Consider the following 17,154-nt stretch of genomic DNA (forward strand, 5'->3'; position numbering starts at 1 on the left):
CATTCCTGTCTCCTTTCTGCGATATGAGCTTAGTTATGAAACCTCAGAAGGACCAAAGGGGACTATTTTCTTCTTTGGTGGGTCTAGTCTACATCAGGGAAGAAACACTGGAGCAAAGTCTTTTCCTATACTCTGGGAGAGAAAGGGTTTTAAAGATGATCAGAGATTTGGCTTAGGCTGTTTCCTCCCAAGAAGTGCAATTCAGGTGCCTTACCTGAGAGGTCCAGCACCATGGGGGAAATGTACCCTGCATGACTAGGCTCCTTAACACCCTCCCAGCCCCATAGGAACAAGTGGGCTCTTTATTTAATTTTCCATTTTACACATTCTAAATTCTTTGGTCTGGATTCGTGGTCTCCACAAAAGGAGAAACTTCCAGAACTTTCCACTCACCCTGCCTCTATGCTACAGCCCAGTCTTCTTCTACCCCTTCTCAAAAATCCCATTTCACTTCACACTTGAAAGAGCCACATCCTGGGGGACTAATTCAGCAGTCTCAGCTGTATTTGTAAATCTGCTTGGAGAGTGTGGTGAAAGCCCAGGGAGTTGACACGTTTGGATTCAGAATTTAGATGTGCCAGCTGTTAGCAGAGGCCCTGGAGAGGGAGCTGCTAATATGCCAGGCCCTGCAATTGCAGAGTGGGGCACAAGGGTCTGACATTCATCACTCCTTCAGCAGAGTTTCTGGGTCCCAGTCTGTGCCAACCACTGAGCCAGGTGCTGAGATCCCACAATGAACAAGCAGAGGTCTTCCCTGAGGAGGACTTTGTGCTGCCAGGTGAGGGGGCCTAGAAGCACCGAGATGTGAGAAGGGACTAAATAAGATGGATTGGGCAGAGAGGGAAGTGGCGTGCTAGGAGTGACCAGCAAGGACAAAGGCTCTGGGGCAGGTGGGAGGCCTACAGTTGTCAGGTACAGGGAGAGGGAGAGCAGGGGAGCTGGTGGGAAGGGAGCCTTCTAGTGAACCTATGGATCATCCCCTAGGGTGCTGGGGACCCATGCAGGGGTCTGAGCAGAGATGGGCCATTGTCTGAGTAGAAAATTGCTATGCTGCTGCAATGGGAAAAGACTGGACGAGAAAAAGAGCAGAAGTCTGTGGACCTCTCTGGATACCATATTGGTCGGTTAGTGGCTGTAACAAACACCTGAGCCACAGAAATTATCATCTCACAGTACTGGAGGTCGGAAGTTGAGATCAAGAGCTGAGACCTCTCCTGAGCTTGTGGAAGGTCTCCCTGTGTCCTCACGTAGCCATCCCCCTGTGCCTGTGTCCTGATCTATTCTTCTCACAAGTACATAAACCGTATGGGATTACACCCACTCAGATGACCTCACTGTACCTTAATAACCTCCTCCACGGCTGCATCTCCAAAAACACTCACATTATGAGGTTCTAGGGGCTAGGACTGTACATCTGAATTTGAGAACGATGGTCACAATTCATCTCATTACAGCAACAATGACAAGTATCCCTGAGACATCATGGTAGCTGGGGCCACCAATGACAGGGAAGACAGTAAAAAGGGTTCAGATCATGCAGGTGGGCACCAAGGCAGGGTGAGGGCAAGATGAGTCCAGGTGAAGGAACAAGGGGTCTGTCATCCATAGCAAAATTATCTACTATTTGGTAGTCAGAAAAGTCATGACATCTTTTTCTATGCAACAATATGTAATGACTTTTCCAATGACCCAATACATCCATCGTGAGTTGGTTACTTCATAATGTCACCATTAAGAATGCATGGACTAATCTTTTTTTAATCATCCTAATCTTGTTTATATTACATTGAATCGCATATAACTTTACAGTGTATTACATTTTTCTTCCAGAGGGAATGCCATGCATGTCAGTCAATACAGAGACATTAAAATCCCCACTTCATCTTTTCATTGTTTTTCCTGATCATTATTCTTATTATTCCAATTATTTTTTTAACTAGTCAATCACTATTTCTCATTTTGTTTGTAAAAAGACTTTACTCAACATGAAATACTTCTCAGACCAATCCAGTTGAGAATACTATACATGGCATGGACTAATCTTAATATTATCATTGATTACATACTCCTCCCTCGAAAAACACTCAAAAAATACTTCATCTAATTTCTAAACAATTATAGCAATTACTGCTGAGTTTTAATAATACATCTATGGCCTTCCAGTTAGTGACTTTTCATGACTTTTCCCTTGGTCCATGTTGTGTTTCACATGCAGGTTAATTCAAAGAACTCCACACTGCTTGGGCAATGCTTTACAGGTCCAGCTCACACATATGTTCCTGGCTTCCGAATCACACTGGCTACTCTGGGCTCCTCTGGGTACCCGCCAGGCCTCCAGACCTGCCTGTAGAAGTGCAATTAAGCACAAACACTGATAGCACCACAATTACAAAGACAAGCAAGCAGAATAGGATTAGTCCATATGACCCCTGCAATTGCAGAGTGGGGCACAAGGGTCTGACATTCATCACTCCTTCAGCAGAGTTTCTGGGTCCCAGTCTGTGCCAACCACTGAGCCAGGTGCTGAGATCCCACAATGAACAAGCAGAGGTCTTCCCTGAGGAGGACTTTGTGCTGCCAGGTGAGGGGGCCTAGAAGCACCGAGATGTGAGAAGGGACTAAATAAGATGGATTGGGCAGAGAGGGAAGTGGCGTGCTAGGAGTGACCAGCAAGGACAAAGGCTCTGGGGCAGGTGGGAGGCCTACAGTTGTCAGGTACAGGGAGAGGGAGAGCAGGGGAGCTGGTGGGAAGGGAGCCTTCTAGTGAACCTATGGATCATCCCCTAGGGTGCTGGGGACCCATGCAGGGGTCTGAGCAGAGATGGGCCATTGTCTGAGTAGAAAATTGCTATGCTGCTGCAATGGGAAAAGACTGGACGAGAAAAAGAGCAGAAGTCTGTGGACCTCTCTGGATACCATATTGGTCGGTTAGTGGCTGTAACAAACACCTGAGCCACAGAAATTATCATCTCACAGTACTGGAGGTCGGAAGTTGAGATCAAGAGCTGAGACCTCTCCTGAGCTTGTGGAAGGTCTCCCTGTGTCCTCACGTAGCCATCCCCCTGTGCCTGTGTCCTGATCTATTCTTCTCACAAGTACATAAACCGTATGGGATTACACCCACTCAGATGACCTCACTGTACCTTAATAACCTCCTCCACGGCTGCATCTCCAAAAACACTCACATTATGAGGTTCTAGGGGCTAGGACTGTACATCTGAATTTGAGAACGATGGTCACAATTCATCTCATTACAGCAACAATGACAAGTATCCCTGAGACATCATGGTAGCTGGGGCCACCAATGACAGGGAAGACAGTAAAAAGGGTTCAGATCATGCAGGTGGGCACCAAGGCAGGGTGAGGGCAAGATGAGTCCAGGTGAAGGAACAAGGGGTCTGTCATCCATAGCAAAATTATCTACTATTTGGTAGTCAGAAAAGTCATGACATCTTTTTCTATGCAACAATATGTAATGACTTTTCCAATGACCCAATACATCCATCGTGAGTTGGTTACTTCATAATGTCACCATTAAGAATGCATGGACTAATCTTTTTTTAATCATCCTAATCTTGTTTATATTACATTGAATCGCATATAACTTTACAGTGTATTACATTTTTCTTCCAGAGGGAATGCCATGCATGTCAGTCAATACAGAGACATTAAAATCCCCACTTCATCTTTTCATTGTTTTTCCTGATCATTATTCTTATTATTCCAATTATTTTTTTAACTAGTCAATCACTATTTCTCATTTTGTTTGTAAAAAGACTTTACTCAACATGAAATACTTCTCAGACCAATCCAGTTGAGAATACTATACATGGCATGGACTAATCTTAATATTATCATTGATTACATACTCCTCCCTCGAAAAACACTCAAAAAATACTTCATCTAATTTCTAAACAATTATAGCAATTACTGCTGAGTTTTAATAATACATCTATGGCCTTCCAGTTAGTGACTTTTCATGACTTTTCCCTTGGTCCATGTTGTGTTTCACATGCAGGTTAATTCAAAGAACTCCACACTGCTTGGGCAATGCTTTACAGGTCCAGCTCACACATATGTTCCTGGCTTCCGAATCACACTGGCTACTCTGGGTACTCCCCAGGCCTCCAGACCTGCCTGTAGAAGTGCAATTAAGCACAAACACTGATAGCACCACAATTACAAAGACAAGCAAGCAGAATAGGATTAGTCCATATGACCACTTGGGACATTTAATTGTGGAGAGCCCAGGGGAGAGGTAAAGGCTGGAGAAAGGAACTTAGAAGACATATGTATTTGCATGAGATTTAAAATCAGGAGACTGCCTGGCATCATTGCAAGAGAATCTCATAAGATCTCACATCCAGTTCTTTGATAGAGTCATGGGGTGGACTTCATGTATACCTAAGCCCAGGCAATGGTGAGCTCTGTCCTGGTCTGGGGGCACAGCAAACTAAGTGTCCCTGGGGGAAGCCCAGGAGTGGAGCCAGGCAAGGGACAACAGTGATAGGAATCCAGCCTCAAAATGGGAGAAGCCAGGAGATGGTCCTGTGTAGAGAAGAACCACAGAAAGTCAGAACACACACCAAGGACCTGGGACGCCATCATCAGAACTCTGGCAAATATCAATAAGCTCTAAGTAGTAAAATGACTGGATCCAATCTTGAGTTGTGAGAAGATCACGTAAGTGGCTTTGTGGAGAATGAATTAAGGGCAAAGCCACCCATTCAGTTGAGTTTGACTACATACGCTGTGTTTTGCAAACGCAGTGGATGGAAAAAGTGGGAAAGCCAAGAAACAGGAAGTGGTGAAATGACCTGGGGGGGGGTGAGTGTGGAAGGAGAAGGAATAGGGGAAGGGGGATTCCTCGTGCAGGGTGGAGGATGATGCCCTGGATGAGATGTGGGGACCATGGTAAGCAGGTACAAGGGAAGAGCAGCACTCAGTTTAAATATACTCAGTGGCAACCCATTAGAAGATTCCAGATAGACAGAGATATCTGAATTGGGATTGAGGCAGAGTCGATGGAGAAGGAACCGGGGGCTTCTAGCCAGCTGGTGATGCTATAGGGGTGGACAAGTTCCCCTAAGAAAGGTCAACCCTGGGCGAGGAAGGCTGAGAGCAGAGGATAGACCTTAGTGTCCCCAGTAGAGGAGGGAAAGTGAAGTCAGCAAAGTAGAGAGGAGGACAGAATTGGAGGAAAACAAGGAATACATTAGTCTCTCTTCTCTGTGGTTTTAGTTACCTTGGCCAACCATGACCCAAGCATATTAAATAAAAATTCCAGAAATAAAGAATTCATTGGTTTGGAGTCATTCCCATGACCTACTGGTTAAGGAACTAGATCCCACATTGCCAGCCACAGTCTGAACTCAGCATTGGTGGTTTGAAAAACACACTGGGTATGTATGTGTGTGTGCCCAACATCCCAACAGGATGAAATGGAGAAGAGAATGCATTGTGATCACACTTCATTGGGAGTGCTTTCTCCCTCCCTTTTTCTCTCTCTTTCTATCTCTCTTTCTCTGGCAAGCACATGTGCCCTCTGGCAATTGAAAAGAAAAATTGTCAGTGTTAAGCTAAGCATCATTCTGAGTAGTATGATAAATCTCTCCCTTTCTTGCTTCGTCCTGCCCAGGGTATGATTCATCTCTTTGTCAGACGTGTCCACACTGCATCCACAACCCACCCAGTAGTTGCTTCATAGCCACCTGGGTTACCAAACCAACATTTGGACTATCTCAGTGCTTATGTTCAAGTAACCCTTGTTGTACTTAATAATGGCCTCAAAGCACAGTAGCAGTGACTCTGGCCATTCCGATACACAAAGAAAGGTGGAAGGAGGCACTGGGAAGTGCTTCCTTTCAGTGAAAATGTGGGATTTCTTCACTTCATAAGGAAAGAAAGACAAAATCATATGTTAAGGTTGCTGAGATCTACAGTAAGAATGAATCTTCCAAAGTCAGCAGATAGCATGGTGGCTAAGGCACTAGACTCCCACATGGCCAACTGTGGCTTAAGTGCTGGACCTGACAGCTTGCTTTCTCACTTTCTCCACCCCCTCTGCCCTCTCTTTCTGTCTCTCTCTAGTGAAGTGAATGTGCCATATAGCAATATTTTTAAACATTCTTTTTTTTTAACTTTACTTATTTATTTTAATTTGACCAGAGAGAGACAGACACAGAGAGAGAGAGAGTGAAAAAGCAACCTGCCAGGTCCAGGATTCAAACTGCAGCCAGTCATGTGGGATTCCAGTGCCCTTAATCACCATGCTACTTGCCAGCCCCAAATTTTTAAAAATAATCATAATAAATAGAATAATTTTTTAAAATAACCATAATAAATAAAATTAGATAATTCTTTTTAAAAAAATATGAATCTTCTGTCTGTGAAATTGTAAAGGAGGGACAAAAAAATAATTTGTAAGGGCACGTTGACCCAAAAACTATAATGCAAGGACATAAAACAAGTACAGGGCTCAAAATAAAAATCACAGATGCTCAGTACGTGTGGAATGTGCTGACCCCACCATGCCTGACTACACCTGCATGTCTGCCACACATACGATCTGCCAAACCAGCTTAATCAGCTGCCCTGTAGAAGATCCGCCTCATTTCTAGCAGGCAGCACCTCCAGCTTCAGACTCTGTTCAATAAACTTTCCTTTTTCTCTTCAGATGATTGCCTCATGAGTCTTACTCTGATTCATGACAAAACCCAAGCTAGTTTTGCTGTCACACTTCAAACTGCAAAAGTTGTGGCTGCGGTGTGTGGTAAATGCCCAGCTAAGATGCAAAAGGCATGACATTTGTGAGTGGAAGACATGCACAGAAACCTGTTCCAACTGAGGGCAGCCGGGTTTGGCACTGTCCATGGTTTCAGGCATCCATAGGGGATCTTCGGATGTGCCCTCCCACCCCCGGATAAGGGGAGACTGCTGTATCACAGAGTCCTCAGGAAGGGGGGAACCACAAGTTTTGCAAGATCCTGTGGGCTACAGTGATAAGCGAGGCTGGACTTATGGCCCCAGGCTTTGGTCCCTACAAACCCTGGGTAGTCACAGCAGGAGAGGGAGGGAGGAACCAGATGGGAGTGGGCAGAGGGTGAAGGGAAATGAAGCAGAGACAGCACATGTGGACAGCTCTGCTAAGAAATCTGTTGCCAAGCTCTTCAGTGGGTGACAGCAATGATGACAAATATCAGCCCATCCCTTGTGCCATTTCTGGGCCCGTACAGGGCTGAGAGTGCATGTCTGTATGAGGTCATTCATTTGACCTTTCTGCAGCCCCATAAGATGGCAATATTATTCTTCCCAAATTATAGTCAGGGAAACTGAGGCACAGACTATTTAAGAATGAGAGATGGGAGCAGTTAGTTGGAACTTAAATATGCTGCCTGGCCAGCGGTGATGGAACAGCCATAACACAATACTCCATGATGTTTAGGCCATATACGAAGGTCCTGGGTTCACGTCCTAGGCATGAATCAGCATGCTTGTGACCCTGGCTGCTGTCTGAGGATGGGGCAGATCACAGTATAAAGACCCAGTTGGGGTGCCTCTCTCTCTCTCTCTCTCTCTCTCTCTCTCTCTCTTCCCTCCTCCTGTGTATATGTGCGTCTCTCCCCTCCTCCTGTGTGTGTGTGTGTGTGTGTGTGTGTGTGTGTGTGGTGTGTGTGCGTCTTTCTGTCTCCCTTTCTCTCTCTCATGGAAGAAATAAACTTTTAAAAAATAGCATTCCATCCATGTGCCTGTGCTCTCAACCCCCATGTGAAACGTGGGAGAAACATCAGGTGGGGAAGCTCAGCAGGAGCAGGGACTCTGGCCTGAAGCAGTCTGAGCCCACTTCCCCAGGGTCTGGGTGGCCTGCAGTCAGGTCTCTCTGTGGCACATCTCTGCAGTGAGAGGAATAGCTCCTGCTCTCCTACTGCACAGAGTTCATGCTAGACGAGGTGCCTTTAGGTCATTAATTTCACAAAGGTGAGCTCACGTGCTCAGTGCAGCCACCTGGCATGGTGCTGGGTGCAGTACTTAGTGCTAACAAAATAAAGAGCCTGAGCCCTCATCGCCTGGGGGCCCAGACAAACAATGGGGGTGCTACAGGTTGGGGTATACACAAAGGCAGATACAGTGGACTTGTGTATTATAGAATGTGAAGGGGAGAGGAGTCAGTATGATTCCTAGGATGCACCATCAAGCAAGGAGGAGCACAGAGGTCCATGTACAGGACTAAGAAAGACCAGGAGAAAACAGATTTCAGAGAGAAGTAGCAAAACCATTTGAGGTGAGTCAGGTTTGAGAGAGTTCTGGGACATGCCAGCGAAAGGACCAGGTAGACCATGGGCGGGGCTAGTGAAGACCCCAGGATTGTTCCTCCTCACACATACACAGGCCAGGTGCTGAGGCCAAATTATGAACGAGCTCCTGGGAAAAACAAGACCAGGGTCTCAGAAAAATGGAGATGAGCACACAGAGTGTGAGAAAGAAGCCAGCAGAACAAGACCAGAGACACTAGAAGAGGAGGGCTTCTGGGGGTGGCTTGGTATGATATAGCCGAGAGAATGGAAGCAAGGGTTTGGCAAGGTAGGGGCCTAAAGCCAGGGTCATTGGCAGGAGGGCTGAGGAGGAATGCCAAGGAGGCCCAGGAATTGCAGACAGCACAAGACCATCTCGTCTAATGCCATTTATGTAAGGAACAACCATGAAACTGTAGACAGCCATTTTGATTTCACTGTTCAGCTTCCAGTCTATGCAAAATGTTGCAACTTCATAGACAACACCAGGAATGAGCCCAAGGCAAGACAAAGATTGGGTGTGGCCATGGAGGCTGCCCTCCATGCAAGGCTAGACTGTGGATTTGTCCTCCCTCCCTGATTGAGGCACCTCTCAGGGCTCATCTACTACCTCCCGTATCCATCTGTGCATCCATTTAAAAAGCCATTATAGGCTCCTGGCCAGGCCTGTGATGAGCCCAAGGATGGAAGTCCAAAGCAAATCCCAGAATTTCCCAGGAGGACAGATGAGGAGGCCAAGCAGGGAGTGATGAACTCTGACGATAAGGGGCAAGGGCAGGGAGACTGCAGGAGTTGGGGAAGGTGCTGCACCCAGTCTTATTGGACCAGCAAGGTCCTCAGGGCTCAGGGAGGGTTGTTGACTCTTAGCCAAAGGTGGATGTCTGCATACAGGGCACAACAAGTCCAGGAACAGGACAGGGGGAAGGAGAGACATGTCATCAGCCTAAGGGGTTGGGGTCAGGCCAGGTCTGAGGCCTGAATTGAGCATTGCTCAAGTCCTCTCTTCCATTTGTTTCTTCCATTGTCCTGAGTGGTCAGGAGAGTCAGGATTATTAGCTGTTTAGCAGGCGGTAAAACTAGGGTCCAGGGGCTAGCTCAGCTGCAACCATAAGTGAAGGTATCAGGATTGAGGACCTACACTCACAGCTGCTAACCCTAGGCTAACTCTTTTTTTTTTTTTTTTTTGGAGAGGTTTTTGCCATAGGGCACATGCGCTTGCCAGACAGACAGAGAGAGACGGAGAGATAGAAAGCGAGAAATCACCCCCCAGGGGGGATGTCACAGCTGCTAACCCTTGGCTAACTCTTTTTTTTTTTTTTTTTGGAGAGGTTTTTGCCATAGGGCACATGCGCTTGCCAGACAGACAGAGAGAGACGGAGAGATAGAAAGCGAGAAATCACCCCCCAGGGGGGATGGCTACGCCACAATCCCTTCTCCTCCATTCTCTCGGGATCTTGGGCACACACGCACACGCGCCCGGCATGAGTTTAAGCCACCGGGTTGGGACTCAAACTGCAGTCGACTACGTGGAAGTCCAGTGACACAGCCATTACGCTAACTGCTGGTCCCCCTAGGCTAACTCTTTACACACAGCTGTCTTCTACTCTCCTGCCTTCCTGGGAAAGCAGATCCTGTCAGGAGACCAGGAGAGGACACGCTCCAGGCTCCCCTGATTCTTTCAAGGACACTTAAAAGACACTTCCCCTTCTACGATCCTTTCTTCTTGTGTCCCAGCTCAAGTGTGCAAGCTTCCTGTGGCGTAGCCTAATGATATCCTGTCAGAGCAATGAGGGAAAACCAAACACCAGTGTCAGCCTCAACACCATCCCCCGTGAGGCAGCCAGTCCATCTGCAGCTCCACCAGCTCCTGCTCGAAATGCATCCATTCCTGGCAGTGTGTGGAGGAGGAAGCAGTACCAAGAGGCTATTTCCCAGATGGATGAGATTACAGCCTATTTGCATACTGATAGGAATGATTGGATAGCAAGGGGGAAATGATGACGCAGAAAAGAGAGGGCAATTGGGGATCTTGTCCTAAAATTCCTGGCATGTATGTTAGAGGGTCATTCTCTCTCCTGACAGATGGATGAACAAGGAATTGCATACATAATTGCCAAGACTCCTCCCAGCTATGGAATTCTTGAAAAGCCCCTAATGCAGGCCCTTTGAGGTAAAGAAACCACAACTGGAAGACAGTCACCTGGGGTCCTAGGGGCATGACTCATCAAAGCAGAAGGCTTACCCTAGTCTGGTAGATAATATATCTCCTTTTATTGAAAATACTTCTTGCTATGTCCTTAATGAAAAGAAAGTGTCAGTGCAAGGCAGCCAGTCCAAAAAAAAAAAAAAAAAACACACAAAGTAAGAATGGTGACCAATGAGGAAAGTAGAAAATAAAAGGACTTACAGGGTGGAAAGCAATGTCCATTCATCAGCATTCTACCAAGCCACTGTGGACCCGGAACTGTTCTAAGTACTGCAGGTACAGGAGATGACCAGACATGAAGTACCTGCTATCAGAGAATTAATTGTGAGGAGGCAGTAATAAGTAACTAAGCAGAAAAAGGATGACCAGAACCACAACACCCTTAGGGTCTTTATAGTATCTGGGTTCGGGGTACGACTGACTACTTTTAAACTTTGGTGACACATTAAAGTTTACATGTTTTAAAAAAAAAGTTTAAAAAGGTTTATGTGTGATTATGAGATGAACAGAAATATAATACTTGAACAAGGAGAGAAGAGAAAAATAAGAGAACTCAATGATGCCAGTAAAAGGCAAGAAAGAAAGGGCAAAGTCAGAGGGAGCAAAACAAATAGAAAGCACAAAGGGAGCTGTCGTATGGTGCTGGAAAAAACCTAAATAGAGCAGTATCACAATAAATATTCATTGACTAAACTTTCATAATTAAAATACAATGCAAAGATTTTTGAATTGAATTAAAGGAATAATCCAGAACTAGTGGTCTATAGGAATCACACCAAAATATAAGGAGAAAGAAAATTAAGAAATTAAAAATATTAAAAAATAGTCCCGGGAAATACTAATCAAAATAAAAATCTTATTTAGTAGAGACTATATAAAGGAAAAAAAAACCAGTGAAACAATGTAACTATTCTAAATTACATGTAGTGAAAAACAGTTTCGTATTTATAAAGCAATAATTAATTAAAGTACAAACAGGAAAATCGCAACTATATTAAGTCACCTCTCAGTAATTAGCAGATGAAGTCTATCAAAAAGTTATAAGGTGAGGACAGCAGGTGACATAGTGGTAAGAGGTGCTGGATTCCCACATGGGTGACCATGGTTCAAGTCCTGGACCTGGTGGTTTGCTTTCTCACTTTCTTTCTCTCTCTCTCTCTCTCTTCCTCTCTCTCTCTCTCTCTCACACACACACACATACACACACAAACACACACACACACACACACACACACACGTGCCCTATAGCAAAATTTTAAAATAACAATAATTAAAAATTAAATAAATTTTTTTTAAAAGAGAGAGAGTTTTTTGCTATAGGGCACATGCGTTCCCTGGAGAGACAGAGACAGAAATACAGAAAGTAAGAAGCCAGCCCCCAGGTGGTAGGGCCACACAGCAATCCCTTCTTCTTCATTCTCTTCTCAGGATCTTGGGCACTCACTCACCCACACCTGGCATGAAGTTTAAGCCTCCAGGTCCAGGATTCAAACTACAGTTAACTACATGAGAATCCAGCAACATAACCATTACACCATCTGCTGGTCCCCTAAAATAAATACTTCTTTTAAAAAGAAACAAAAATGTTATAAGATAGAAATTTTGAACAAGATTAATAAATGTTATCTATTATATACAACACAACAATGTACATAATTCTCAGTAATATGTAAAATTTTAACAAGATCATTTACCAAATGCATCTTGAAAAATTTCACAGATGCTGTACCATACAAAAAGTAACTAGAAACCAACAAACAACAACAACAATAACAAACATGTATTTGAGTTTGTAGAAACACCTATGTAATAACTCACGGGCTAAAAATAAATCAAAATGTTAATTAGAAAATTCTAAAAATTGGGAGTAGTAGGTGGAATGGAGGATAAGGCAGCTGGATCCCACATGACAGACTGCACAGTTCCAGTCCTGGACCCGGTGGCTTGGAAATTACTCTGGGCACATGTGCGTACATGCCCAAAATCCCATGAGGAGAATAGAAGAGAAGGAATTACAGTGTCATCATTCCCCTAAGGGGTGATTTCCCACTTTCTCTCTCTGTCTCTCTCTCTCTCTCCTCTCTCTTTCTCGCTCATAAGAACATTGGCCCTATAGCAAAACTGAATGAATAAACAAAATTTAAAAATCTTAAAATTTAATAATCATAAAAGTACTATATATCAAATCTTGTGGTGGTATTTAAACAGAAACTTATAGCTTTGGATGCTCACTTAGATAAGAAGAAAAACCTTAATATTAATAAGCAAGACATCCAACTCAATAATGAGAAAAACAACCCATGGAAGAGCCCAAGGAAAATAGAAAGAAGAAAACACAAAAAGCAGATATTGATGAAAAAGGAAATAAGAAATGGTACTGCAATTCTAAAAATCAGAGAACTGTTTAAAACTTTATACACAATTGGGACCAGCAGTTAGCATAATAGCTATGTCGCTGAACTCCCATGTAGCCAACTGCGGTTCGAGTCCCGGACTCAATGACTTAAACTTACGCCGGGCACATGTGCATGTGTGCCTAAGATCCCAAGAGGAGAATGGAGGAGAAGGGATTGCGGCATGGCCATCCCCCCTGGGGGGTGATTTCTCGCTTTCTGTTTCTCTGTCTTTCTCTGTCTTTCTGGTCAGCGCACGCACTCTATAGCAAAAACCTCTCCAAAAAATTTTTATACAAACTTAGAGAATTTAAGCAATCTCCTAACAAATATTGCTTACCAAAATTGACTCAAGAAGAAATGGAAAAGCTGAATAGACTCATAACCAGTAAAGAAATCAGTGTTTAAAAATGTACAGCAAGGGAGAAAGACAGATAAATATGAAGCCCAGATCCTATGTGGCCTTAGTATGAATTCTAAAAAGCAATCAAGGAATAGATAATACCAATATTATTCAACTATTCCAGTAAATAGGGAAAATTCTCCTCAGATAATTTTGTGAGGATAACATAACCCTGATATCAAAACTAGACAAGTCAATACAAATAAGGAAAATTACAGGTCAACTATATATTTATGTGTGCAGATACCAATTTATAGGTAAATTATTAGTTAATCAAATCCAGTAATGAATAAACACAATATAGCAGGAGCAACTTGTTCCCAGGAAAGCAAGACTGATTAGAAAATATATCAGTGCAATTCATTATATTAAAAGATTAAAGCAAGGGGGAAAAATGGTAACTTCACTAAAAACAACAAAAAATTAATGCAAAACACTTCTTCACATACTAGAAATAGAATGGAACTTCTTTAACTTGATAAAGGCTGTGCTAGAGATCTTAGCCAGTACAATGAAAAAAGTGTAAGGATTAGAAAAGAAGAAGTATAAATTTTATTATTTGCAGATAATATGACTGTCTACCTAGAAAAATTTAAAAGAATCTATGAACTATTAGAACTAAGAAAAGATTTCAGGAAGTTCATTAGATATAAGATGTGTGTGTGTGTGTGTGTGTGTGTGTGTGTGTGTGTGTGCATGGGTACATGGGTGGGTATGTGTTCATGGTGTGTGTGTGTGTATAACTGTGTATGTGGGAATGTGTATACATATATATGTATAAGTGACAGTAATATTCAATTTTAAAATATACATTTTGAAAGATACCATTTCTAATAGCAACAAAAACTATAAAATACATAAGATTAAAATTAGGAAAATCTGTACAAGACTTATAGACATGGTTTTCCTGTGCAGCCATGAACAAAGGTCTACTATACCACTCCAGAAGGCATCAGTACATAGATTCAGATACACAACCTCTGCAACTGTAATTCTGCACTTATAAAGTAAGTTCTATGATATCATTAAAAAAAGTACAGTAAATGTAAATGAAGTTTTTAACATGTTCATGAGTGAAAAGATTTAATATCATAAGTTATTGAGTCTCCTCAAATTGTGCAATAAATTCAATGTAATTCAAATTGAAATCCAAGGAGTATTTCATGACACTTGATATATATTCTAAAATATATCTGGGGAACTAAGGGCCAAGAATATAACCAAAATTTTAAACAAAAAGAAAATAAAAACATGTATCCTGTCAAATATCAAAAGTTACAATAAAGCTAGTCATTAAAGCAATAGTCTGGCCCAAAGACAATGACATAAGAATGTGGAACAGAAAAAAGATTCCAGAAACAGATCCACACATACATGGAAGCAATGTTGAAGTGAGTTGGCCTTAAAATAATGGGGACAGATTTTTTAATAAATGACACCAAGACAACCAGTTATCCACACTGGAAAATATAAAAGCAGGTCCTTACTTTGTGACATATGCAAAATTTAACTTGAAATAAAAGTATTAATACTAAAAACAATTTTGTTTGTGTAACTTTGTCACAAAGAAGGATCTCTCAATGAACACAAAAAGAACAAATCATAAAGGAAAAAAATTAATGAATTTGGCGATCATAAAAATTTTAAATCCTATGAATGAAAAAAATAACAAAAACAAAATGAAAACATAAGGCACTACTGGGAGAGGATATTTGCATTTTTAACGGTTTTTTTTAAAAATTAGTAACCAACATATATAGAAACTTCTGACAAATCAAAAAGCAACAGGCAAAAAACCAGTAGAAAACATGAGCAAACACTATGAATGAGCAAGTCATAAAAAGAGAAAAACCAAAAGAATAACCATAGGATACTCTGGTTTCTCTCAAGATCATATAAATCTTTTGCCTTTTACTAAAGATTTCTGTGGAGAGGAAAAACTCTGAGTCTTAAATTTTTGAGACCTTGTTTCAGCAGAAAAAGAATAACCATAGGAAAATACGTTCAAGACTTTCCCAGTCAAGGCAGGTATCCTTGAGAACCCTTATGTTCCATAGCCTCACACTAAATCCTACAGTTATAATCACCTGGAGAGCCTGGGTGTGGAAATCAGCGATGAGTAAGACTAGCCTGTCTTCTAAGACCTTGCAGTTTAGAAGGAAAAAAGGGCATGAACCATCATTATCGCTGCCAGGGAGCATGTAATAAATTCTAGTTTTCACATTCCAAAGGAAACATGACATTTACTATGTAAGCCATCATCTATGTTCTAGTTCCTAAAACAACTGAAAAAGGAAAAAGCCTCCATGGAATAACAGAAGATTGGACAGAAAGATCATAGACATCAATATTCTCTACTAGCCCCAACCCTAATACACTTGGGGAGTTGAGCTACTGCAAACTTCACAGTCCCACTTAGATATCTAAAGGGCAACTCAAACTCAACTGTCCAGAATTTGAAGTTATCATTTTTCCCCCATCTTGCTGACCTACACCTTCTCCAACTCCACTCTACCTTTGCAGTTTCTCAGATCAAAACCCTAGGAGTCATGTTGACTCATTCATTTCACTCTACTCCACTCCTAACTGATCTGGAAACTTTGATGGCTCACTATGCAAAATCTATCCAGAATCTGACCGCTTCCTTCCACTGCTATGGCCCTAGCATAAGCCACTACCTCTCACTGGTTCATTACAGAAGCCCCCCCAAACACTCCACCTGCCCCACCCTTGCCTCTACATACAGCAGTCACAATGACCTTTTAGAAAGGAGATTCTGATCATGTCCGGCCTCTGCTCCAACCCTCCAATGGATTCCATTTCAGAGCAAGCACCCAAGTTTTCACAATGCCTTACACGGCATGGCCTCTCTGGCCTCGGCTACTTCTCCCTCACGCTCTCTCTGTTCTAGCCACACCTTGGACTCGTTGCTCTTCCTAGAGCATATAATGTACATAGGATGTCCTATCTGGGCACTTTTGCAGGAACTGTTGCCTCTGCCTAGAAGACACTTTCCCCATATATCCATATGACTAAGTCCCTCACCTCCTGCAAACCTTTGCTCAGAGTCACCTCGGCATGGAGGCTTGTCTCTGACTACATGGCGGAAAATTGCAACTCACCTCCTGCCCTCAGCCAACCCAGGCTTCCTAATTCATTTACTCTACGTGAATTTTTCAGGCACCCTCTCCGCCCTACACACCATATAATGCCTGCCCTTAGTTCATTATGTGTGCCCTCCCTGCTTGAATTTTTGTTCATTTCTCCCAGTTCCTAGGACAGGAGCTGGTGCACAAAACACTGAACGGAACAGTTCCCTGACATCTCTGAGTCTTGGTATGCCCATCCTTTATAGCCAAAATTGTAAACCTGCCTCAAAAGTGCTCATTGCTGGAAAGATCAAAGAAAAACACTTTTAAAATATTCATCACCGTACAAAGAATGGGTAGGGAGAACCGCAGTCCTTCATTTCAAACAGATCCTTCATGAAAGGTAAGACGCACTCACTGAGCCTGCAGGGACTAAGGATAAGGCAAGTGGGGGCCTTGGAAGCTGCAAGAGAAGGGTAAAGGCCTCGGGTCACCCACTGATCCATTTGTTAAACTCTTGCTTGCACAGAGGTAGAAAGGTTCCTTGCTGGATAAAGACCATGGGGCTGGGGCCGGGGCCTGGCCAGTAGTAGCACTTCCTCCCCAGAGCATAGGGCACAAGATGCTGCATCTTCTCTAGTGTAATCAGGGATGAGAAAGGGTGTTGCAGATGTTGACAGTCACTCTGCAGTGTAATTGAATCCCTGCCACAACTCTCTTGACAATACAATGCAATTACATTTTACATACATGGGTTGCAGCAGGGCCAGGC

The 17,154-nt window shown here is 43.1% G+C and overlaps 1 non-coding gene across 1 annotated transcript; it reads left to right on the plus strand.

Moving 5' to 3' along the window:
* Positions 1–15,163: 15,163 nt before the first annotated feature.
* On the plus strand, positions 15,164–15,277 carry LOC114008773 (U5 spliceosomal RNA). Its single transcript, XR_003550272.1, has one exon. It is a non-coding gene; the product is annotated as a U5 spliceosomal RNA (small nuclear RNA).
* The last annotated feature ends 1,877 nt before the right edge of the window (positions 15,278–17,154 follow it).

Source organism: Tupaia chinensis, unplaced genomic scaffold (assembly GCF_000334495.1).
Source record: "Tupaia chinensis unplaced genomic scaffold, TupChi_1.0 Scaffold000386_1, whole genome shotgun sequence".
Taxonomy (NCBI): domain Eukaryota; kingdom Metazoa; phylum Chordata; class Mammalia; order Scandentia; family Tupaiidae; genus Tupaia; species Tupaia belangeri.